General features: G+C 51.8%; 1 pseudogene; it reads left to right on the top strand.

Annotated features, from left to right (window-relative positions):
* The first annotated feature begins 555 nt into the window (after nt 1-555).
* On the top strand, nt 556-11905 carry LOC123080230 (putative leucine-rich repeat receptor-like protein kinase At2g19210; annotated as a pseudogene).
* Nucleotides 11906-25507: the final 13602 nt, after the last annotated feature.

Genomic DNA, 25507 nt, shown 5'->3' with positions numbered 1-25507 from the left:
AAAAGTCAAGCGCGCCTTATATTTTGGGAAGGAGGGAGTACTAGTTTCCGCCGTTAATCAAAGCTAATGCAAGCTGTACAATGTCACAGAATCGAATGTCAAAAGGCACGAAGCATAGGATAGTCACAGACATCGCTGGCATGTGAACTGTCCATCGTGACAACCGCTCATGAAGAAGTCAGAAAAGCCAAAAGTCTACGGCCAATTGATCACAGCAGCTATGCACGTGTTGCGGCGCACCGGTGAGAGGCGGTTGACCGACTAGCGCATGCAAGTCAACCCATCGCCCATGTGATCTGCTCATCTCTGCATGCCCAAACTTAATAAGCTTGGAGCACTATTTTCAAAGGAACCGTGTAAGCTCATATGAACAGCTTGGCATGTGCACATGTGATGTTACACTAATTAATCCTACGTATGAGCGAGTTGCATGTTCTGGTTGCATGCTCCTGCATGCCTACCCCAACCGGGTATGCTAGTTCTACAAGTACTGGTTAACTGCTGGCCGGCTCTGTGCCTGTGATGGATCAAGGATCGCCGACGAGAGCAAAAGCAATGGCGACCCGGTGGCTCTTGCTTCTACTCAGTATGGCCGCGAGCATCGACAAGTTAGCTGGTGATCTTCTGGTTCTGCATGTCGCTAGGCCACTATGTTTTTTCGATAAACACTAGGCCACTAATAGCATTGTAGTACTAGTAACTGTTTCATCAAATCAATCTCTGCAACTGTTTACTGTGTATACGCAGGTTTTATAAGCATAGACTGTGGCCTGCCGGCGAATGCCGTCGGCTACGTGGACAACACGACGAAGCTGCGGTTCACCGGCGACGCTGGTTTTACCGACGCAGGCAGTAACCATAACATCTCTGCCCAGTACATCACCCCGACGATGCCCTGGGGCTGGCACACCGTCCGCAGCTTCCCCACCGGCGCACGCAACTGCTACACGCTCCGGCCACTCGTGTCGGCAGGGCCCAAGTATCTCGTCCGCGCCATGTTCAAGTACGGCAATTACGACGGTCTTGACATGCTTCCCATCTTCGACCTCCACCTCGGGGTTAACTATTGGAAGACGGTGAACATCTCAGATGCAAGCTCACCGACGATTGAGGAAGTCGTCGTTGTGGTCCCTGGCGGTTCCGTGCAGGTGTGCCTCGTGAATACTGGCTCAGGGACGCCGTTTATCTCCAGCCTAAACCTGAGTCCCCACAAGAGCGAGCTCTACCCGCAGGTCAATGAGACGCAAGGGCTCCGTTCTTGTCACCAGGACCAACTTTGGAACTCCCAAGAATGTCAGGTAAGCACCGTTGATGTCAAAAATCATGCATACATCTTTTTCATATGTCGTCGTAGGCATTCTTTTTTCATAATGGACGAATACCCAGAACACTATATCCGGCGAAGATTTTGCCTCCAGGTTTACCCACTTGGTTGACTGCGACGTGAGGGTAAACGGGCCACGGCCACGCGTATTTTTTTGGGCTCCTGGTGTGTAAATTTCCCTGGTGACTGTAGGTCTTCGCTTCAAATTTTCGTAACGTGGTTTGGGTGATTGTGTGTGCCTATAGCCATTTCCGTTTTTTGTAAGCCATGCCGATACGTTGACTAGATTGTGTATCTTTTCTTTCCTGTGTGCATGTACGCGTGGGCCTTCATGAGTTGGGCTCTCCGCTTGCGTGCTCCTGTCTTTGCGAGCCACCTTTGCTTGCATGCGCTATCAAGATCGGCGCCGCTTCCATCGTCTAATCTAGAATTGCCGCCCGCGGCACTCGGCGCCACTTGCAGCGTCTAATCCAGAGACCCGTCGTTAGCCGTGTCGTGATCATTTTGGTTTCCTCTTTCTGCTTTCCGTAATGGTCCACAGCGTCCAGGTCGACCTTCCAGGGTGCGTGCCGCTGTGGTTGGTCGGCGTCGTGCCCTCCCGTCGAACATGGCGCCAGCGCTGCCGGTGGAGAGCCTGGGTTCTATCCTAGCAACCGACATCCACGTCGTCGTCGGATGCGCTATGGCGGCGAGCGTCCCACACGGGAAGCTGCATGAGGGAGGTGCATGCAGACCATGCCGATGACCAAGAGCACAGTCTTCATCATGGACCGCAACCACGGCGATGTCCGCATCGTAATCGGCTGTCCTCTGATGGTGAACAGCTCACAGGAAGGTGCACGGAGGGAGCTGCGCGTAGACCATGGCGGCGGCCATGAACACGGCAGTGTTGGGCTTGCGTGTGTGGTGTGTCAGGCTGCCTCCGTCGGATACTACCGACCCCAACGAACGCGCTTGGCTGAATGCAGATGCGGCAGCGCAGCTACCCGAGTCGACGGTGGCGTACTTCTTTGATGACGGCAACGCCTCGCGCAAGAGCGGCCGTGAGTACGAGGATGCCGGCCATCGCTGCCGCGCTCGCGACTTTGACGTCTAACTTCTGTTCGCAGATGGCAGGTACAGTGTCGTCACCTGTTCCATTGTATTTCTTTTGCGGCCGTCTTTATATCGTGAAGCTAATCGGTGCTTCGATCACAGCTTTGTCGTTCTGCAGACGTGCTTGGCGCGTCGACGAGCTGGGCCAGCTGATGTCTCTGACGGAAGACGTTGCATCTCGGACTGGACTTTCCTTCACTGCATGCATGTCAGGGCCGGGGCCGGAGCACGTGCGCGCTAACGCAGGGGCGATGAGAGGGACATCTCTCCCATGTTTCTTCGTCGAGGCGATGCCTCAGGAGCCCAGTAAGGAGAGCAGGCATTCATGGAGGGACAATCTCTCGATCCTCCCTCTTCTTCCACTCCTCTCCCAGATTGAGCGTTGATCTGGAGCATCTCGGCTCTACGCGTTGAGGGGCGCCGTGCCGTTGTGGCCTGCTTTGTCTCACTGTGCAGTTCGGCCGTTCCGTTGCTATCCGGTAGAGACATAGAGGGGTGTGTTGGCACAGACCCGACCTTGACGACGCTGTTGTCGAGTACTTTCCGACAATATGTAGCGGCGTACAAGCTACAGCCGATTACTTCCGGCTGCTTCGACGGAGACGAGCACACGCACGTACAAGTCTAAAGCTAGCAAGCACACGAGGACACAGGAGACGTGAGCGATGGCTAAAGGCCCGTGTCGAGCCTTTACTTTTTATTGCTTTGATCGATCTGGTCTGATTACACGGGGTACAGCAGTATATATATTAGCTAAGCTAGTCCTACTAGTCCTAGTCCTAGTCCAAATACAAATCCTACTTGGTGACTGTACCAAGTCCGTACCGGACTGATCACACTACGTGGTTGATTCCAACAATCACCTCCCCAACGACGATGTCTTCACTTCACAGCTTGAACGCTGATCCTTTCCCGCATCTCCGTGAACTTCGGTCGTCCCAAAGACTTGGTCAGGATATCTGCAAGCTGATCGTTGGTGCAAATGTAGTTGACTTCAATCTTGCCTTCTTCCACGCAATCTCGTATGTAGTGATACCTTATATCAATGTGCTTACTTCTATCATGATGCACTGGATTCTTACATAGAGCAATCGTGGACTTGTTGTCAACATATAGCACCACTCCTTCCGGTTCCTTATCAGTGAGGTCACCGAGTAGCCTTTCTAGCCACACACCTTGACCCGCCGCGGTTGCAGCTGCAATATACTCCGCTTCACAAGATGATAATGCGACCACCTTCTGCTTTTGTGATAGACAACTCACAATGCTTCTTCCCAAGAAATATGCCACGCCCGAGGTACTTTTACGGTCGTCAATATCTCCTGCCAAGTCGCTATCACAGTAGCCAAGTAGCTCCACCATCTCCTTCCGCTTTTCTCTCAAATAGACACAACCGAAGTTAGTTGTCCCTTTGATGTACCTGAGTATTTGTTTCACAACTGCCTAATGTTCTGTCGTGGGTGCTTCCATGAAGCGACTCACTACGCCAACGGAATAGGCCAAGTTTGGTCGTGTATTCACAAGATACCTTAGGCTTTCGACCACACTTCTATACTCCGTTGCATCAACCACGGGTGCTTGGCTCCTCTTGCTAAGTTTAAGTCGAGGCTCCATTGAAACATGACTTGGATTGCAGTCCTCCATGCTACAGCTTTCAAGAATCTTCTTTGCATATGCGTCCTGGCATAGTGTGATTTCCTCCGGCTTTTGATGTACCTCGATCCCGAGATAGTAAGTCAAGAGCCCTAGATCACTCATCTTGAAAAGCTCCTTCATTTGTAGCTTGAACCTAGCAATCTCCTCCTCATCTGCTCTAGTTAGCAAGAGATCATCAACATAAATGGCCACTAGGAGACGATCCTTGCCTTTACCTCGCTTGTACATAGCATGCTCCAGTGGACTCTTCTCAAAACCAAGATAAACTAGTGTACGATCAAGCTTGATGTTCCATGCCCGAGGAGCTTGGCATAGCCCGTACAATGCCTTGTATAGTCTCAACACCTTGTGCTCCTCTCCCTTTTTGATGTAACCCGGTGATTGCTTCACATATACTTCTTCTTTTAACTCCCCGTTTAAAAATGCGGATTTTATATCCATGTGATGTAGACTTCAAGATTCTTGAGCCGCGAGAGCTATAACTAGCCTCACCTATTCCATCCTTGTGACAGGAGCGAACACTTCCTCTAAGTCTACACCTTGCTCTTGCACGTATCCTTTCGCTACGAGCCTTGCCTTATGCTTCACCAAGTTTCCTTCGGCATCTTTCTTGACTTTGTACACCCACTTGAGCTCTATGATTTTATGGTCGTTGGGTGGATTCACGAGCTCCCATGTTTTGTTGTCTTGGATTGATCCCAACTCCTCGTCCATAGCACGACGCCAACACTCCTCCGTGTTTGCATCTTCAAATTTCGTCGGTTCCTCGACGCTAAGAAGACACCGCCGTCCTCTTTCTTTAATTTTCACAGGATTTACTTTTGAAAGTGCTTCCTTTGGATATAATTCCACCACTGGTCGAAGACGTACTGGTGTCGGTGGACGTTTCCTTCTCTCCTGTTCAGTCGAAGACGAAGTAATATCATCTGGAGTTGCCAAACTCCCGATTTCTGGCGATTGGAGCACTCCTGGACTGGCTGTGCGTCCACCAGATGAACCAGTTGAGATCGGTGTTCCTTCTCCTACTCGTACAGGAGAACCAACCAGCTCATGTGCACCACGTGGGCTTCCCAGGCTGGTTGATGAGCCACCTGGGCTTTGAGGTGGACAGACTCCTGATGGGCTTCGTTCAGTGCCTCCATGCATATGTGAGCCACCAGGTCGAGCGCCGCTGGCGCTGCCTGGCGTGTCTTCAGGCGCACCAGCCGGTCCTTCTTGCTCGTGCGCGTGTGACGCAGCGGGAGTAGCTGGCGCGTCTCCATTTTCTGCCGCGCCGTCCGCGCCATTTGTCGCGGCCGACCTCTCCGGTTGATTACCAATATCTGTATGCTCGTAATCATCGTAAACAACGTTGAAAATATCATCGGAAGACGGGTATACCGGCTCGGTGGAGTTCCAATTCCATGACCTTGCTTCTTCAAAGACCACGTCGCGCGTCATAATCACCTTATTTGTTGAGGGGTTGCACACACAGTACGCCTTCATGCCTTTTTCGTAGCCAACCAACACCATTGGAGTACTCCGATCCGCCAATTTGCTAGTATGCCCACCCACCGTTTTCACATGCGCCACGCACCCAAAAGTGTGAAGATGATCAACTGTGGGCTTGTGTCCGTACCATGCTTCGTACGGCGTCATCCCAACCACACTCTTGGTTGGAGCCCGGTTCAGCAAATAAACGGTCGTATTGACCGCCTCACCCCAAAACTTGTCCGGCATGCCTTTACTCTTCAACATGCTTCGTGCCATTGCCACCACGGTTTGGTTCCTCCGTTCCACAACACCATTTTGCTGCGGTGAATATGGTGCCGTAAGATACCTCTTGATCCCTTGAGCCTCGCAAAATTCCGTGAATGCACGAGACTTGAACTCCCCCTTCCCCCCCCCCATCGGTACGGAGGGCCTTCAACTTGGCTTCAGATTCTACTTCAGCCGCCATCTTTATTATCCTGAAGGCTTGCAAAGCTTGGTCCTTCGTCTTCAACAACACGATCCACATGAATCTGCTGAAGTCGTCGACGACGAGCAAGAAGTATCTGTTTCCGGCAGGGGTTGTCGGTGTAATCGGTCCGCACAAGTCTCCGTGGACCAACTCAAGAGCTTTGCTCGCTCTAAAGTTTCCCTCTCTTGGGAACGGGGCTCACCTTTGTTTCCCAATGAGACAACCGTCGCACACTTGGTCGACATGATTGATGCACGGTAGACCACTTACCATCTCCTTTTGTCCAAGTTGCCGAAGAGCCTGGAAATTTAGATGACCGTATCGTGCGTGCCACTTCCATGCTGAGTCGTCCATGCTCGACAGGAGACATACCGGATCCACACGATCCAAGTTGAGGACGTAGAGCCTGTTTGGTGACCTCTGCACCTTCATAATCAACATCCTCTGATGATCATACCCCCATAGAAAGCCATCTTCGAGCACAATCTTGCAACCACGCTTCTCGAGCTGGCCAAGACTTATGATGCTACTCTTTAGCTTGGGAATATAGTACACATCTGTGACTACCTTGTGACCGCCATTCTTCAACTCAAACAGGGCAGTACCTCGCCATGCGATGTCAACGGTCCGGTCATCACCAAACCGAACCGTGCCTCCCACCGAAACACTGAGCTCAGAAAACTGGTCCTTGTCGCCGATCATGTGGTTGCTAGCGCCCGTGTCGAGGTACCACACGTGCCTCGACGTGTTCATCCTCTTCTTATCGTGAAGATAAACTGCCTCCTCTATGAGCGTGACGACCTCTGTAGCCGGCGCCTTTGGAGCTGGAGTATCCTCATCCATTAGCTCACATACTTCGACCATGAGCATCATGTCTCCATCATCGCCTCCTTTGGCCATGAGAGCTTTCTCCTTCGGTGGTTTCTTGCACTCCGACTTGAAGTGCCCCATGATGCCACAATTGTGACACTTGATCTTGCGCTTGTCGAACTTCTTCTTCTTCGGAGCGCTGTTGCCGGCGTTCTTCGTACATTGTTCTTTTGGCACACGATCTTGGCGAGTGTTGCTGCTAGAGCCCTCGCCTCCTCTCCTTGAGTCCAGCGCCAACCATTGAGCCCGTGTGAGCATGACATTCTCATCATTCCTCCCATCCCCGAGACTGTACCGCATACGCTCGTCGTGAGCCTTGTAGCGTCCGACGAGATCGTCGATGGAGAGAGTCTCGAGATCGACGCACTGCTCGATCGCCGTGATAATTTGCAGCTACCGGGGAGGGGCTGCGCGCAAGAACCGCCAGACAACCGAGGTCTCCGTGAGGTTTTCACCAAGCGCGCGGATCCGATTGACGAGAGTAGCCACCCGTGAAGCGAACGCATCCACGGACTCATTGTCGCCCATGACCAAAGTCTCATAGTTCCTTAGGAGAGTTTGGAGATTGGTTTGCTTGACGCGGGTGTGTCCCTTGAACATGAGCTTCAAGGTATCCCACGCTTCCTTCGCTGTTTCTTTGGCGATCAGGTGTTGGAGGACATCCATCGGCATCACCGAATAAAGCGCCGACGCTGCCTGCCGATCCTTCCGGTGCTCGGCTCCCTCCTTCTTGAACGCATCGCCTCCGGGATCCACCGCGTCCCATAGTTCATTGGCGCGGAGACCACACTCCATGAGGGCCTTCCAGACCCCAAAGTTCTCGCGATCAAATCGTGGGTACGACGAACTCACCGGAGCAGCAAATACTTTAGCCGCACCGGAGTACTCCGCCAGCTGCTTAGTCTTCTCGTCGTCCGACATGATCCTCCGTTACTAGAAGATCAACCTTGCTCTAGATACCAATTGTTGGCACAGACCCGACCTTGACGACGCTGTTGTCGAGTACTTTCCGACAATATGCAGCGACGTACAAGCTACAGCCGATTGCTTCCGGCTGCTTCGACGGAGACGAGCACACACACGTACAAGTCTAAAGCTAGCAAGCACACGAGGACACAGGAGACGCGAGCAATGGCTAAAGGCCCGTGTCGAGCCTTTACTTTTTATTGCTTTGATCGATCTGGTCTGATTACACGGGGGTACAGCAGTATATATATTAGCTAAGCTAGTCCTACTAGTCCTACTCCTAGTCCAAATACAAATCCTACTTGATGACTGTACCAAGTCCGTACCGGACTGGTCACACTACGTGGTTGATTCCAACAGGGTGGAGTTTGAGGCCGAGGGCGAGGCAGATGAGTGTGCGCGCTCCTTGCAGTATCAGGTCCGGTGGAAGCTCCGCTTCTTCTTGTGGCCGCGTGTGTCTGTGTTGCCGTCCGACATTTCTTTGCTTCTTCAGTTACATATATGTGCGAATATTCTGTAGCCTGTTCCAGCTAAGTTCATATAGATTGTGGCAAGAAAGCAAAATAGAATGTTCTAAAATTTGGGCATGTATTGCTGATTGCATGCAGATCGGAGAAGTGGGTTGCATGATGGGCTGTGTACGGGTCTAAATAGGTAGCTGTCGGATTTGGTCCCATGTAGTGAAGTCAAATCAGATTTGTCTTTCTAGAGTTGGTCAGGTGTACTAAGATTAAATCTGATTCGTCTGGCCTGCATGTCGATTGGGGAATGTTGTATACTCAATTGTTGGAGTTACCCCGAGATGTACATGTTTATGTGTGTGCATGGCACATGCGTGTTGGCGACGTTTTTGTCCGATATGTTTTTGTTTAACTGTTAGAGGTACGCTAGGCTGTACATGGTTGCTTGAGTGTATGGGACACGCACGTGGACGACGTGGTACGTCAAGTTGTACACGGCTTTTTGCATGCATGCGCCATGCAAGTGGATGAGTGATCGTGTGTGTTTTGTGCGTGCAAAATTTTAAAAAATATGCATCTACTATATTTTTATTCGCACCAAGTCAACAAGTTCAAACCCACTAAAATATCAGCAGTTCAAAGTTCTTTCTATCTGTGTCCTATAGATAGCAATGATAGCAATAGCATGTCAGAGACTTTATTCTGTTCTTCTTCATGATGTTTTGCTGACAATTAAAGACTTTTGTAACAATGAGAATGGCCGTCTTCTTGGATTGATCAACCAAACACATGCAGCTCACAAACTCTTGTTTCCTAAAAGATAAGAGTGAAAGACTTTGGCGAATGATTATTTTAGTCAATCATGGTTAATTGATTTAACTTACGAGTATTTGAAATGATTTAGAAGTTATTGAATGAATTTTTTGTACTTTTACTTTAACTCACAATCGATTGGTCAGTTCTGAATCAAATGCATATCATATCGATGCCTCTTTTATTTCTTCACAATCATTGTTGCATGCACTGTCGCTAAGCACCCGTAGGTCGCATGGACCAATTTGCAAAAGCTTTGCACCATTTCATTGCAGGTACCAATCCAACGGAAGGCTCCACAAGAATGATATCAGCTACGAATGAATGTAATTTGTCCGGTCTTGCTTAAAAAAAGGGCAATGTGTAATTTCCATCATGCAAAATGAAGCACTCATGCTGATAATAAATGTATCATTTGCAAATTGTTCCTGTGCATGCCTTGCTTTTTGTGACTATAAAGTTATGACTACAAACACGTGCTGGCAAAAGTCTTATTTTTTATCACACAAACAAAACAATACATATATACACACAGATAATGTATCGATAGGCGCGGCGTGCCGCCGCGCGGGCATGGCTAGTTAATTCTATATTGTACATTTGCATGATATGGAAAGAACCACATAGGAGATATACGTTATAATGCGAGCTAAGGCTATCTCAGATGGTTAGGTTCCTTATGGTGGAACCAGCGCCCATACTAGTGCTCGCATATTTCTGGATCTATTTCAGTCTTTTCGACGATGTTCGTTTAATGACAGGAGACATTTCCGTCGACTACGAAGTCCCCTGTGGTGACTTCGTCAATCACAAGATATTGTGCCGGCTCCAAAGGAAACACAAGTGGTATTACGCAATACCAAATTATATATTTATCAAGAAATCATTATATATATTTATGCTGCACCAAGAAAACCCCAAAATGCTTTCAGCAATATGTAGTCTAATGTTTTTGTTGACTTACAAAGTTTCAAGTTTAGATGCTATTGTTTGGGGGAGAAATTAAAATAGGAAGTCTCTATGAAATGGCCCATAAGTGGGGATAGCGAGCTAGCACGAAGCTAGGCGACACGGATATACATTGGGGTGCGCCTGGACCCTGGTTTAGAGAGTTAGTCCTGAGCACTAGTGTCAAAAATGCTCTTATATTATGACTTGGAAACAGTCATAGTTGTTTTGTTGAGCAACCTCACGTCATGTTTCTAGTATCATCACAATAACAGAAGAAAACACAGGTTCAAAATCATCAGCGCATACATAAACGAAACTAAGTTAAACTATCTAGAATTAGTCTCAGTTGACTAGTAAAGTTGATATCCAGAAGCGAAGCTGGTGATACTGAATACATTACGAATGTACATGCAGGTACCCAGACGATCCTTACGACCGTGCATGGCTTCCATGGAGAGATCCAAGGGAGTGGTCAGAGATCTCAACGACCAAGAGTGTGATCAAGGTCGACAGCTTCGAAGTGCCATCTGCCGTTATGCAAACCGCCATCAAGCCCCTTAACTCCTCCGCCCCCATCCGATTCCACTGGGACGCGGAACCGAACGCCAACAACCCCATCCCAAGGTATATTTGCATGTTGTACTTTGCAGAGCTAGAGAGCAACGCGGTGCATGAGTTTTATATCACCATGAATGGCAAGCTCTTGTATCCTCTCGTCATGTCGCCCCGGTACCTTGTAACCGATGCCATCTACAACGACAAACCCTACCATGGGTTAGACCGGTACGACATCTTGCTCAATGCCACCGCGAACTCGACCCTTCCCCCGATCATCAACGCCGTCGAGGTATTCTCGGTCCTCCCTACCACCGGCGTAGCCACGGCGGCTCAAGATGGTAACCTGTTATTATTTTCAGATTAAAAGTGGATCATAAATGAAACTAGCTAGCAACTGCATTTCAGCTGATTTTTTTTAGGTCGCTGATAAGAGCTTTATCTGCTGCTACTGTGAAATGTAACAGTTTCTGCCATCACGGCGATCAGAGACAAGTACCGGGTGAAAAACAACTGGATGGGGGATCCATGTGTGCCGAGAAAATTTGCGTGGGATAGATTGAGTTGCAGCTATTCTGTCTCCAGCTCACCAACTGTTACAGGCTTGTGAGTTAATTTTTGATGAAAAGATTGTTCAGTGCATATTGTATCTATCTGAACTGTCGTAGACATAATTACATATACACTGCAGGAACCTATCTTCTATGGGTCTGAGTGGTAACATCTCGTCTTCTTTTGGGGATCTCAGAGGATTAGAGTACTTGTAAGTAAAAGACCATCACGCTATTACACATTGGATGTTTTATTTTTCCTTTGAGTAACTAAGCGGTTTATCTGGGACCTCACTAATTGTCAGGGATTTGTCACGCAATAATCTGACGGGCTCCATTCCTGACAGTCTTTCACAATCTTCATCCCTTAAACTTCTGTAAGTAACTAAATCTCTCGTATTTTCACAGCTAGTTATTGCCTTATATGTATTGTAAACTGATGGTGTCCTAAAATGTATATGCAGTCAAACCTATGTAACTTTGACTTCCAATATATGAAAAAGTATTCCAACTGATGGGGTGATAAACTGATAATACACTATATGGTTGAAATTGCAACAAACTGTACTCTCACAATGCATTCATCATTTATTTTGACACCAAACTCCATTTTGTTTCCTCTAGTGATTTGACAGGAAATCGGCTTACAGGAGAAATTCCTTCCAGGCTTCTGAAAAGAAGTCAAGATGGCTTCCTAACTCTCAGGTTAGTCCCCTACTAGTATCTGAATTTTCTGCAATTATTTTTGACTTGGTTTTCACTGTCTAAGCTAAAGGCAGGCATTGGTTGTTAAGAATATGGATCTATATATCAACTTTCTCATACTTTATTTTGGTAGTGTGGAAGTTTTTCCGTAACAGGAAAGGACTTAGACAGGGCGATCCTATCTCCCCACTCGCCTTTAACTTTGTGGATGATGCAATGGCAGCCATGTTGTCCAAGGCCAGGGAGGCCGGACACATCATGGGGCTTGTCCCACACCTCATCCCGGGTGGTGTGACACATCTCCAATACGCGGACGATACCTTGCTTTTGTTCAAGCCTGACGATCATAGTATTGCTTCGATTAAGCTCCTGTTACTAGCCTTTGAGATCCTCTCCGGACTCAAAATAAACTTTCTTAAAAGCGAGGTCATTACCATGGGGATGGACGACCAACAAAGCCTGCGTGTCGCAAATTTACTTAATTGTAAGCTTGGGAGCTTTCCAATTAAGTACCGTGGGTTTCCTATCTCTCACCGCAAACTCTCGATTCTAGAGTGGGAGCCTCTGTATGGGAAAGTGGCCAACAGGGTAAGCCCGTGGCGAGGGCGTTTCATGTCCTCTGCCGCGAGGCTCATTCTAACTAACTCGAGCCTCTCTTCCCTTCCCCTCTTCACTATGGGGATGTTCTTACTAGCCGATGGCGTGCACGCTAAGCTAGACACACCGAGGTCCCGGTTCTTTTGGGAAGGAACTGACATCAAGCGGAAATACCACCTAGTAAAGTGGGCGGCGGTCTGTAGGCCAAAGAAGTTTGGAGGATTGGGAATCCTTAACTCCAAACTGTTGGAAATATGCCCTAGAGGCAATAATAAAAGGATTATTATTATATTTCCTTGTTCATGATAATTGTCTTTTATTCATGCTATAATTGTATTATCCGGAAATCATAATACATGTGTGAATACATAGACCACAACATGTCCCTAGTGAGCCTCTAGTTGACTAGCTCGTTGATCAACAGATAGTCATGGTTTCCTGACTATGGACATTGGATGTCAATGATGACGGGATCACATCATTAGGAGAATGATGTGATGGACAAGACCCAATCCTAAGCATAGCACAAAGATCGTGTAGTTCGTTTGCTAGAGCTTTTCCAATGTCAAGTATCTTTTCCTTAGACCATTAGATCGTGTAACTCCCGGATACCGTAGGAGTGCTTTGGGTGTACCAAACGTCACAAGGTAACTGGGTGACTATAAAGGTATACTACGGGTATCTCCGAAAGTGTCTGTTGGGTTGACACAGATCGAGACTGCGATTTGTCACTCTGTATGACGGAGAGGTATCTCTGGGCCCACTCGATAATGCATCATCATAATGAGCTCAAAGTGACCAAGTGTCCGATCACGGGATCATGCATTACGGTACGAGTAAAGTAACTTGCCGGTAACGAGATTGAACGAGGTATTGGGATACCGACGATCGAATCTCGGGCAAGTAGCATACCGATTGACAAAGGGAATTGTATACGGGGTTACTTGAATCCTCGACATCGTGGTTCATCCGATGAGAGAGGGCGGCGCTGCCTGTTGGCGCGAAGGATGCCGAGGCAGCGACAAAAGAGCTAAGTCATGCTGAACTTTAAGTTTTTATCCTTAAATATAGGGTTGTTATCCCCGATGGTTCTGCCTATGTATGAGAAACCTATCCACGAAGGGGCCCTCCTTTGATTGGCAACACCCTTGTTCTGTTTCGAGCCCGCTCAACAGTTCGAGCGGCCGCGTCGAGAGCGGCAGGGTAGCCTTACGCCACCAGCTACGCTCTCGTTTCTGACTCGAGTAAAGCTCGACAGATCGAGCGGCCGCGCTGGCGGGGGTAAGGTGCTTCGTCGGCAGCAAGCACACCCGACAGGCTAATGAGGATTCGTTCTCAAGGCGCCGCCCCGGGTTTACGCGCCGGCAAGCTTACCCAGTCGACGTGGGGCATACATACAAAGGAAAATCTAACAGGAAAATAACATGCATAGTCTTAGGGGCACTGCAGAGTCATATTACATAAATTGCCGCCGCGGTTCTAACTAAAGATAGCATTTGTCTTGGTCATGAACCTGCAGCGGCGATAAGAGATGAGGTGCTCAGTCCCGGCGCTGGCCCTCCAACCTCTTGATTTTGTCGATGCGGCTGAGGATGGGCTGGATAAAGCTCGTTGAGCGCTGTGATGTCAGCATCCTCCGGTAAGCTCTTCAACACCGCTTTGAAATCGAGGTCAGGATGCCAGTGCGCTATCTTGACGAGCACCCTGGTGATGCCCCCCTGGCAAAGAATCCAGGACTCTTCGGCAAGGGAGGCCGCCCGATTGGAGTGGAGCCGCTTCAAGGCGCCAACGACCTTCTCGAAGTATATGGTCAGGTTGGCGTTGCGGCTCAGGTTCACTTCCGGGGCGTACTCAATGCCCGATACCACCATGATGGCCAGCTGGTCGGCGGCCGAGTTTGCGACGGCGGCAAGGCGCTCAAGCCAGCGTTTCTGGCCCGCCTTGTGATCCTTGAGGTTGGCGGTCTCGTTCCTCAGCAGTTGCTTCTCCATCTCCAGCTCCTTTGTCAGGAGTCCCTCCCGGGTCAAGGCCCCCGACATCACCCCCTCGAGCTCTCCCAGCTTCAGCTTGAGATCCTTGATGGAGGCGTTGGCCTCAGAGAGCTCTCCGGACTTGCCAATGATCTCGCCATGCGCCTCTGTCAGGCCGCCGTTGAGCGTGTCCTTCTCCTAGGACAACTTCAGAGTCTGATCCTCCAGCTCCTTCACCTTGCCGGCGTGAGCCTGAGCCAAGGCGTTGAGTGCCTCCTGATGCGTCCGCTCCAGCTCTTGGGTCTGCTGCAGGACAAGCTTGTCCACTTCTTCATCCTTGCCGCGGAGAGTGGTGGCAAGCTTTTCCTCGCGCGCGGCAAGGTCCTCCTCCTGGGTCCTCAGGGCGGCCTCGTGCTGGGACCGGACGGCTGCGGCCTTGTCGGCCAGCCTCTTCGCCGTTTCCTGGGCCTTCTCGATGTCGGCCAGCCTCATGGTGAGCTCCAGTTCACGCCTGGCCAGCTCTCCTTGAGCGGCCTTCACCTCGTCCTGAGCCTGGCGCCACCAACCTTGTGCTTCGGCGACACGCTCCTCAAAATCTGCCTCCACTTTCTCCACCACCATCGTCTTGGACTTGGCCTTGTCCAGGCGAGCGCGGTGGAGAGCCTAGAGTTTCCGAAAGTTGGCGCCCATGGCTCGGAGCAGCCGCTCCTCCTGGGAGCCATCGCTGTCGACGCTCGGCTCATCGACAATGTCAAAACCGGCGGCGGCGAGCACCTCGTTGTCGAGCAACTCCCCTCGACGGGGGCCCTGGAGCTTGACACGCCTGGAAGGTGGACGAAGAGATCATCGCTCACCTTCAAATACTTGCCGGACCCAGAGGCGGCGGTGGAAGAGGGATGGTCTTCGACCACCGCCGCCTCGACAGTGGCCTTGCCGGGCTCCTCGTTACGCTCCTTGTCGGGGCCTTCAGTGGGCCCCTTGGTGGCGTTTTCGGCGGCGCCCCTGGCGCTCTCCTCGGCAGCAATCTTCTCCGCCTCCGCCGTGGCCTCCGCGGCGACGTCCTCGATGGTGGTGTCGACGTCCTCCGAGGAAGGACCTGGACCCCAAGAAAAAGACAGGGTGGAGCCAAGATCGAAAGCCGGTGAGGAAAGGAGAAAAAGAAGAATGTGAACGAAGAAAAAGACGGGTAGCCTACCTGTACCAGGCCGAGAGGCGGAGGCCCTTTCTCCGCCAAGATCCGGCGCCGAAGAGAAGCCACCGGCGCCTGCGTTCTCCTCTTCCTCCTCCATGTGTATGGCCTCGGGGCTTGGTGCCCTTGCCGGGGACGCCCCTCGGGGCGGTGTGGTTGATGGAGGAGGCACGATTGGCGAAGCCCTTCGTGGTGCCCCTTGGTGCCGCTCCTCTCCTGCATCCATGGCATGGTTAGCACTGAAGCACCACGCATAAGCATGCTGATGGAGGGCGGGTGATGGACTCATGCTGGGGGCTGGGCCGGGGGCTGCTGTCCGGGCTGCTCAACACCACCAGTGGCGTGCCAGAGGTGCCTGCCGGGGGCTGGCTACTCGCCGACGTCCGGGCCCTCTTCATCCTCTGGGCCAGCGTCTCCACGTCCCTGCAAAATGAAGGCAAGTGAGCAACACCGACGGGGGATGTGCGAGGAATGAGGGAGGAAAGCAGAGGCTTACTCGTCATTTCCTTCCTCCTCCTCCTTCTCCTCCTCTGGCGCCTTCCTTTTCTTCGCCGAGCTGGGTGACCCAGAGTATCTCTCTGGGCTGAGGGACCTGAAGTCAAAGGCAATCCCTGCGCCAACATCTGCCGGCGGCGGGGAGGGCGGTGGCGTCTGGGCATGCCTGGACAACGAGGAAGCTGGTGTCTTCCTCCTCGCTGCCTCGGCCTCCGCCGCCTTCTTCGTCACCGCGGCCCTCGTCTGGCGCGCCGCCGCTTCCTGCGCCAGCCGTAGTGGCGCGGCCCGGCCAGGGCAAACCGGCACGCGGGAGGTATCCTGCCGCAGAACTCGCCCCCTCCCCGTGGCCGGAGGGACGGAGGCCGCAGTATCCTCCTCCTCATCTTCCTACGAAGCCCCGTCGACGACGTCCTCGACAAGGGGGCCCCGGCGCCGGCGCTGCTGGCCTTCTCGGCGGCCGCCGCCCACCAGGAGAGGTCCTCCTCCTCCGCTTCCGCCATGGCACGGTGCACCGTGCCGCCGGCGCTACCGGCCTCAACGGCAAGCAGTGCCAACTCCTCGGCAAGCCTTGCCTCCCGCAACCTGCGGGCAATGTAGTCCAACTCCACCTGAGAAGTGTCATGGACGAGCCGCAGCTCGTTGGTGACATATGCCTCGTGCAAGGTGTCGAAGAACTCCTGCACCCTGAGCTCGTCAGGCTCGACCTAGCTCGGGTCGAGGCCATGTGCATTAAAGAGCGGCATCATGGCGATGATATCCGACCGGCGAGAGTTATTGCCGAGCGGGACCACCCCGGTCGGCAACTTGAAGACGGGCTCCTTGTCCACGTTGTCGGCCTTCGCGGCAGCCCTTGCCACCTTGCCGGACCGCTCCACCTCGCCCTCCTCATTAACCTCGAGCTGGAAGATTCGCTGGCAGAGATGAGCATGCCTCAGCACTGTCAGATTATAATCGAGTCCGGGGCAGAGCTGCATGATATCAGCGGCATTCACAAAAAGCCAGGTCGGCCTCCCCTTGTCGTGCAGAGGGGCAATCCGATGGCGGATGAAGTCTGCGTCGATCATCTCGAGGGTGAGCCCGGCCCGGGTAAGCCTGAGGATCCTGGTGGTGGCGACCGTGAGCTTCGCGTCGTCGACGTCGACGTCACCTCAGTCCTTTCCACGGACCGGCGCCACCTGACGGACCTCACAGAACACCGGCGGGTTCTCCTCCTCGATAAAGCACCACCAGCCCCGCCACTCTTCCCACCTCTCCTTCATGGCGCCGTCCGGGTATGATCCTTTGGCCCTTGGGATCCAAGTGACGCTACCAGTGATGGCGCCTCCATTTTGGATCCGAGGAGAGAAATAGTGGCCGAAGAGCGCCGTGCTGGGATGCACCACGACGAAGCCCTCACAAAGGTGTGTGAAAAGGGCCATACATGCCACGGCATTCGGGGTGAAGTCCAGGAGGCGGAAGCCGAAGGTGTACATGATATCCTTGAAGAAATCAGAGAAAGGGGGACAGAGCCCGCAGGAGAAGTAGTCGACGAAGAAAAGGTACCGATTTGGGGAAGGCCCGGCGCTGGCGGGGACGACACGTGTGGCCGGATGCCCCGTCGTCTCTCCCCCCGACTTCACGCCCCACAGAGCCTTGTAGAACTCCTGGAGCATGGGCACGTCGACCGTCGAGGGAAAGAGGGCGAACTGCGCCCGTCGCGCCACGAGCTCGCTCTCAGACGGCTCCGCCGCGCCGGCATCCTTGGCCGCCCCCTTTCCTTTCAAGGATTTGGGTGCCATTGCGGTCGCAGAAGCAAGGGATGGAGGAAGCACGTCGGCAATGAACAGAAGCAGGGGGCTCGAGGAAGAAGAAGGGGGCGGCGGTTTTGAGATGGAGGGAGGCGCAGGAAAGGGGAAAAGTGAGCAGCGCGCCCGCGGTTATCCTTTTTTATGGGGAAGACACGGGCCGCCTCCTTTCCCATTAACTGCGACATGATGCATGCGTGCTGTCGCCATCCCACGCATGCCTCCCACGTCACGCACATGCACGACCCCCACGTCGCGCATTCAACGCGGGTCGTGGGGAAGCGCAGCGGGCGGAACAGTGGCCACGGAAAAAATCCGCCTCAACTGCCCGCGCACTGTTCTGGGCCTGGCCCAACAACGTGCTACGCTTATGTGTGGCCCAGGCCCGGGGGCTCCTGTCGGTGTACAAAAGTAGGGGCCTAGCTTTTGACCCCTTTACTTGTGCACGGGCAGTTAGAACCACCTGCCGCGATTACACAAGAGCAAGGCAAGAGAGGGAAGCCGGAGAAAAGCCAAAGTCGCAGGGACAAGCAAAGCTCACGACAAAGGACCAAGACCACAAAGGTCGCATGGGCAATGCAGGTTGCCCCGGCAAGGACCCTTGCCGGGGACAGCCCCAGCAGCCCCGGCAAGGTCCTTGCCGGGGCAGCTCGTCCACAACCGTGGAGCGAGCCACCTTCGAGCCTACCGACACTGAGCAGTCGCTTTGGGACAGGGTTCGGGAGGCACCTCCGTGTCGGCATGCAGATCTTTGTGAAGACAAAAGAGCAATCAAGATCCAGAAAGGATAGGAAGGCAACCATCCTCACCAAAGAAACCCACAGGGCTCCCCGGCAAGATCCTTGCCGGGGAAGCTAGCGCGCTGCGGCAAGACCCTTGCCGGGCCACCCGGCAAGACCATCGCCAAGCGCACCGGCAAGGCCACTGCTAGGCCTGCACCAGCCAAGTTCCCGCCGCCTTTCATACGCAGCCATCGACCCTACCAGCTGGGCAGGCACCTGCGTGGCAGCATGCAAACCTTCATGGAGACTCCACCACTGCGCCACCTCAGCTGTCTGCCTTCCCACATGGCGCTGCATGCGTTGCTGGCCGGGGCACGTGTCAAAGCCAGGAGGGGCGGCGACGGACGGGACGGGCCTCACCCCCATCCCTCGATAAAGTGAAGGACACCTAAGCCCCGCATTTAATGCGTCTTGTCCTGTAATGCTAGCGATAACCACGCAACACTGTAGCACTTTCCACCTCCTGTGTGCTACTGTGGCAGCCCATTTCGCCTATAAAAGGAGGCCCATAGCATACTGAGGGGGTATTCTGCTCTTTGGAACCTTGCAGCACCCAGAGATAGTAAGAGAGCTCAAGAACACTAATGCAACCACCAAAACAGGATCGTAGGGTTTTACGCATCTTTGCGGCCCGAACCTGGGTAAATCCCCTTTGTGCCACCCACTAGTCCCGCTCTTCTCACGATTTCGCGCCCCGTAACTGTAGAAGGGATTCTAGTGATCCCATAGGTGTCGTTCCCACCGACAGTCCTTCTCCATAAATTCCGTGTCGATGGAGCGCACATCAACATAGAGATTCTTCTTGGCCTTGATCACATCAAAGAAGACGTGAAACTGAAAGCGGGTCCAGAACGGACTGTTGACCAAAGTGGGTTCTTGGTCTTCCACATAGGGGTTGCGGCAACGCCTTGCCCAGAACTCCTTGGCATTCATTTCAGTCATAGTTTTGCCCTTTGGCTTCAGCTTGACGGCAGACTTCTTCTTGAGCTGAGGCAGAGGTGGAGCACTTGAGGAAGCACCCGCTGGCGGCGGTGGAGCACTAGTTGAACCCCCTGGTGACTCAGAAGTGCGGTAGCGCTTTGACGTTGCGCGATCGGGGTTAACACGACGGCCTTGCTGCTCAGGATGCTCATCACCTTGAACCAAACACACAAACACACAGAACAACCAGAGAGAACGAGCATAATCCAACAAACACAACAAAAAGGATCAGGTAATGGTAGGAACAAGAAGGAACTGGGCAAGCAGCGGTAATACCGTGACCTGGAAGAGGCAGTACTGCCCGAGCGGTAGTACCGCGCCAAAGGGAGTGGTAGTACCGCTCGAAACGGGGAAACGGCGGTTCCCTACTGCCGTGGTCAAATCCGGCACTACCGGCCTGCCAAATTAAAAAATACTCCTACCAAACGCTAATCCAAAAAGTCTAGATGCCTTCTCCAACCTACTAAGGCCTAGATTTAGCCAAAAATCTAGAGATGCAACCACTATTGCCCCTAGAACGCTATATCTGAAATCTAGACACAAAGAGAAGAGGAACAGGGGCAATACCGACATCCATGGCAAGAGGACGAGGTGGGGATCGACTCCACCGAAGGGAATGGAGAGGGAAGGCCCGGAGACGAAGGCCTGCCGGAGCCCTACCGCGGCGAGGCATTGCTGGAGAGACGAAGAGGAACGAGGGGGTAGAGCGAATGGGTATGGGGGAGATGAAACCTCCCCCTGCCCCAATATAACCCCCCCCGGTCCCGCCCCTCAGCGGTAATACCGCGCTGGTGGGCGGTAGTACCGCTTGTCAACATATGCGGTAGTACCGTGCACCACCAGCGGTAGTACCTCCCAGCAAGCCTCAACCTCTAGACAACACCCGGCTTAGCTCAAAAGAAGGGAAAACCAACGACAAGAAGAGGAAAGATACCCACGAGAACACTAGCACGGGGACAGAAAACACACCTCTTCAAGAGAGGGCGGTGGCCGAGGCCACCTATGTTTGAGTCAAGAGGTATGGCGCCGTGAAGATTTTAACCTTGGGCCCATGACCAAAACTCGTCCTTGAAGCACAAGTACCATAAAAAATGGCTAATGTGAAGGAGTTGATCAATTTATGCATAATGGGGGGAGGGAGAGTTCATTGAGAGAACAACACTCCCCCTATGTCCATGCCTACACCTAAACTAGACAACAAGATGAGTGTGGTAGGGTGTGCAAGCACTACTAGGGAAAAGGCTAGCAGCAGCGCGTGTTTTAGGTGTATCAGCAGCGCCGGGAGGGGCGCTACTAATAAGGCGCTACAGCTAACATATAGCAGTAGCGCGTGGTCACCGGCGCTACTGCTACACAAGTGTAGCAACAGCGCGGTTACTGGGAGCTCGCTACTGCTAGTAGCTCTAGCGCCCTTTGCAACAACGCGCTACTGCTATCGAGGCGCTGCTGCTAACTTCGATACACTCGCTACTGCTAATTTACAAGGTTTTTTGTTTTTTTGGGCATATTTGTTTTGTATTTGAACAGGCTTTATAGAATAATCTTTAGCACATAGAAATGTCATCATGATGCACATACAAATGCCCGCGAGACCACGAATGTAATCATAGCATATACATACAAATAGTCTCATCATAATCATCATCCAACACAAAGTGGTCTCTCGTCATCATCTCGAAAATAGCGATACAAGTCCTTGATTACTTGCAAATACATCGTCATCCATCTAGACAATGGTATACGCGAGAAGAGCTATCACTTTGAGTACATGAGTTCGTATCCCTCTCTCGCATTAGCGTGAACCTAAACTAACTACTGCCTGTCGCTCGGAAACCGGAAACTGGCAACACCTGGGCCTGACACTCCGGCCACTCATCGTATATATACTCCTGGCGTAGCATTTCTTCGCCATCGATGATCTATGCACCTGCATCGTCACATGAGTCGATGATATGCAACATATATAGTTGAGCAACGGAAAGAGACAGACTTGACAAAAATAGAAACAACATATCATAAGCATAAATAACAAAGTTCATCGTACCCAAAATGCCCTAACTAGAGTGATCTTCGCTAGTCGAGGAGGACGACGGTTTAATTACATCACAAATAAAGTTTCACTGCGCATAACTCAAAGTTTTGTCATACAGAAAGTATGGACTAAACAGACACATTGTCATATATCGACAATCACTCCAACATGCCGTGCCATCCATCGAGGTCAGGGAGATAGTCCCCGAGCTTAGTGAAAGGCTTCATGTCGAGACGCTGAGAGGCTATCCATGTTCGGACATCTTCCCGCGACATTTGTCCTTCTCCGTAGAACATCCCTGTTTTTCCGACGACCTCTTTCATGATGATTTGGGCAAGTTCGCGCTGGATGTTATAGAACTCAGCTCGAAGTCGATGATCCTCGATATCTCCTATGTCCTTTGCCCATTGCAGAATATGGGCATCGCCAGATCTAGGTGACATGTGAAGGTTCAGGTGATCCCGTCTGTACTCCAGCATGTGGTGTAGGACATAGAATCCATCATTAAGAGAATCGTTCGGTTGCTGGATGCAGCAGAAGTCGGTCTTATGGCTGAAGGCGGCCCTGCCGCCCCTTCTCTTCTTGTCCCTAACCTCTCCACCCCTTGCTTGGTAGTAAAACATAGCACTGTCGAGAACATCTTTGATGTGGGTGTAATCCTTTTTGTGAATGTTCTTTGACGAGTCCAAGTAAAGAGCGTGGGAGAATCGGGGGTAGAGGATGATGAGGACGGCGCGCCCGCCGCTGCGCAAAATAAGTACACCTCAAATTAATTAGCCTCCACCGTGCAAATGAATTATTGAAATCGAAGGAAGGATAGCAGCGCGGATGACTTACACGGGATGATAAGGCACGAGAATCGCCTCCTTGTCCTTATTGGCGAGCATGAAACTGACGATGTAATCCCTCGCATATTCACGCTGCTCTGCACTGACTCCCAAGAAGCTCTCATGCATGTAGTATGGGTCAGCGACACAGATATGACGTATCTGCTCAACCCCAATGATGTAGTTCATGTGCAAGGCATAAAGGCGGACAAACGTAAAATCCAGCTTCTTCACGTGAAACATGTCGAATATGTAATCGAATCGGAGGAAGAACTTATCCGCAGGGAAGCTGTCGACGTACGACATTTGCCGCGGAACGTTAACCACGTAGAGTGGGTATCTTGGATCTTTCGAGGCGATGAGGCCTTTCTCTACCCGCAGCATATCATCATGAAGTCTCCTTAGATCGCCGAATCTGGCCTGTAGCGCTATTGCAGGTAGGATTGGTTGACCGGGGATATGCCATTTATCCGCATCGGGGATATCTATACGGTCCTGAAGCCGAGGCTGCTGGATCATAGAATCAACTTTTTTGCCTTTCCTCGCTCTCTTCGTAGACTTCTTTACTACCGAAAGGTCATCAATAATACGTTGAGACGGTAATTCAGGCACCGACTCATGATGCTCACACCCTGAGGAGGCGCCAGTATAGACATACTGTTCAGCGCCATCGTCATCCTCATCCTCATCCATGGCGACGTCATCAGCGACTAATGGAGCCTCCTCCTTACCCCGTCCGCTATCACCCAACCCGACACCCAACGCTAATTGGGTAGGTGGGGTGTTGATGTTCATACCTTGTTGAGGCTGCATGCTCGTGGGTGTGCTCCCGGCCGACTCCAGACGAAGCAGACTCTTTGGCCACAACAGGACCCACCCATTGCAACAATCACCAAGCCGCCGCGGTGTCTCCTCGTCATCCACCTGTAGTGTTGGAGGAGGCAAATTCTCGTGGCCCGGTTCGACACTGGCCATGGAAACCTTGAAGACGTTCGGGGGGATCGGCCGGCTGTGGAACAATGGTTCCTTCGGCTTCATTATCGTCGCCTTCCCCTAGTCCATCTTCTGGTCGCCGATGGTGTACAATATGGTGCACGGGGTTTCGTCGGCCTGCAAAGAAAAGTCTGCGACGTGAGACATCCAAAAGGCAACGAAAATGGGAGATTATACATTTATATTGAAGGGGGCCGGTGTGACAGATACCGTGAGGGCGTCGAGCTCAGCCAAAGACGAAGCACCGCCGAGCACGTCCGGTGCGGTAGCCGGTGCGGGAGCCGGTGCAGGAGCAGGTGCGGGAGCCGGTGCGGGAGCCGGTGCTCCCAAGTCAGCAAGGGGAAAGTCCTCTGCATTTTTTTCTGGATTTTTCCTTGTCCAAGTGATAACGCCCGTCACCAAGAAAGTAGACAAATCTGCAACCACCTATTTTGTGGCAGCTACCGCTGTTGCGACTGTCTGAGATGATTTCTTCTCAACCGCAATCTCAACCTTCTTGTCGATGTTTTCTTCAGTTAACCTCCGTCTTTCCTTTCTCTCCTCCGTGGTCTCACGGTAGTACTTCTTCCACGTGGCGCCGTCTCCGACACCGTGCACGCGTCCATACGACGGTCAAGTATCCACCGGTTGTCGTTTCAATATGTTCAATGCTCGGTTGAATGGAGTGTCCCACTTGGGCCTCGCCAATGCCTCAGACGGCGAGTCGCTTTCGGCCGCAATCCGATGCTGCTCTCTCTGCAAAAGGCACAAGGATCATTTACAAATATGACTAAGGTGTGTAGTCGAATTGATCAGAAACTAAAATTACCAGCAGTCTCATGAACTCCGTAATGATCAGTGTTGTCTCGTAAACCTTCTTCACTAGGTCCCAACGGTGTCGGGCCCTCAGGACGTCACGCTCCTGCGGGATGGTGAAATCCGCCAAGGGGTCTGGGATGCCCAAACTCGCGGCTTCCGCATCCTCCTGGGCCCATTTGGACCTCTTTCCGCCGTAACCACGGCTTCTGAGGTGGTGGCTCCCAATGTTCCTCTTTTGAAGCCCCTTCATGTACTTAGACTTTTTTTTGGAAGCTTCGGCCTCTCAAGCCTCCTTGAATATTTGAAACTGCTCTTCCGTGATTGTCGGATTATCCTTTACAATCTCGGAGTAGGTTCCCCGTCGTTGATCTTTGCTTTCACTCGATTTTTCCAAGCGGCCAACGCGTCGCTAAACTTGGTCATGGCGTGTTTGTTTATCTTCTTCATTGCCGGGTCATCGTCTGGATCTTCATAATTCTTCTCATTCTGGCCTGGGAACAAGAATATCTGGTGAAACTTCTTTAGGAGGGAGCTCCTCATATTTTTTATCTTCTGTAGTTTCTCATCATTGATGGTGGCGGTTGTCCGTACGATGCAGCCTATTTGATTGCCGTAGCACGCGCGCGCTTTCTCGGGCGCCTTTGGCTCAAAATTGTCATCGTCCACCTCCATGACCACCGGTCTAGTAGTTCTGAGTTTGTTAGGAACCCGTTGCCTCTTTGCTTTCGGTTCTACACCGGCTCCGCTCCCCGAGGCAGCACCGGTCTCAGCGCCGGTCTCGATGCTGGTTTGAATCTCAGCGTCGGTCTCAGTCTCAGCATCGGTCTGCGTGTTGGTCTCAGTCCCCGATGCCACCGGTGGGACCAGCAACAACATCGGTTGATCGTCGATAAGGCCAAAATATTCGTCTGCCGCCCGGTAGACGTCGTCACAATCACCAGAACCCTGTCCTTCATCGTTGCTAGCCATGTTTCCTATGATTAAATCTAGTCAATTAATTCTAGACCTAATAAAATGAATAATGACATAAAAAAGGACTATTGTTTTGCAGGAATGTTGACTCCTTCCTGGTGCGGCAAATCCCGGGCACTCGATATGTCCTAGTTTGTAGCACAAGTCATGCCGAAATTCACGGAAAATTTCGGCATGACCTTTGCTAAAAAGTGGACA

Source organism: Triticum aestivum, chromosome 1B (assembly GCF_018294505.1).
Source record: "Triticum aestivum cultivar Chinese Spring chromosome 1B, IWGSC CS RefSeq v2.1, whole genome shotgun sequence".
In the NCBI taxonomy this organism is placed as follows: domain Eukaryota; kingdom Viridiplantae; phylum Streptophyta; class Magnoliopsida; order Poales; family Poaceae; genus Triticum; species Triticum aestivum.
Note: the sequence above shows the minus strand (reverse complement) of the source record. Positions and strands in the feature narration are given on the sequence as shown.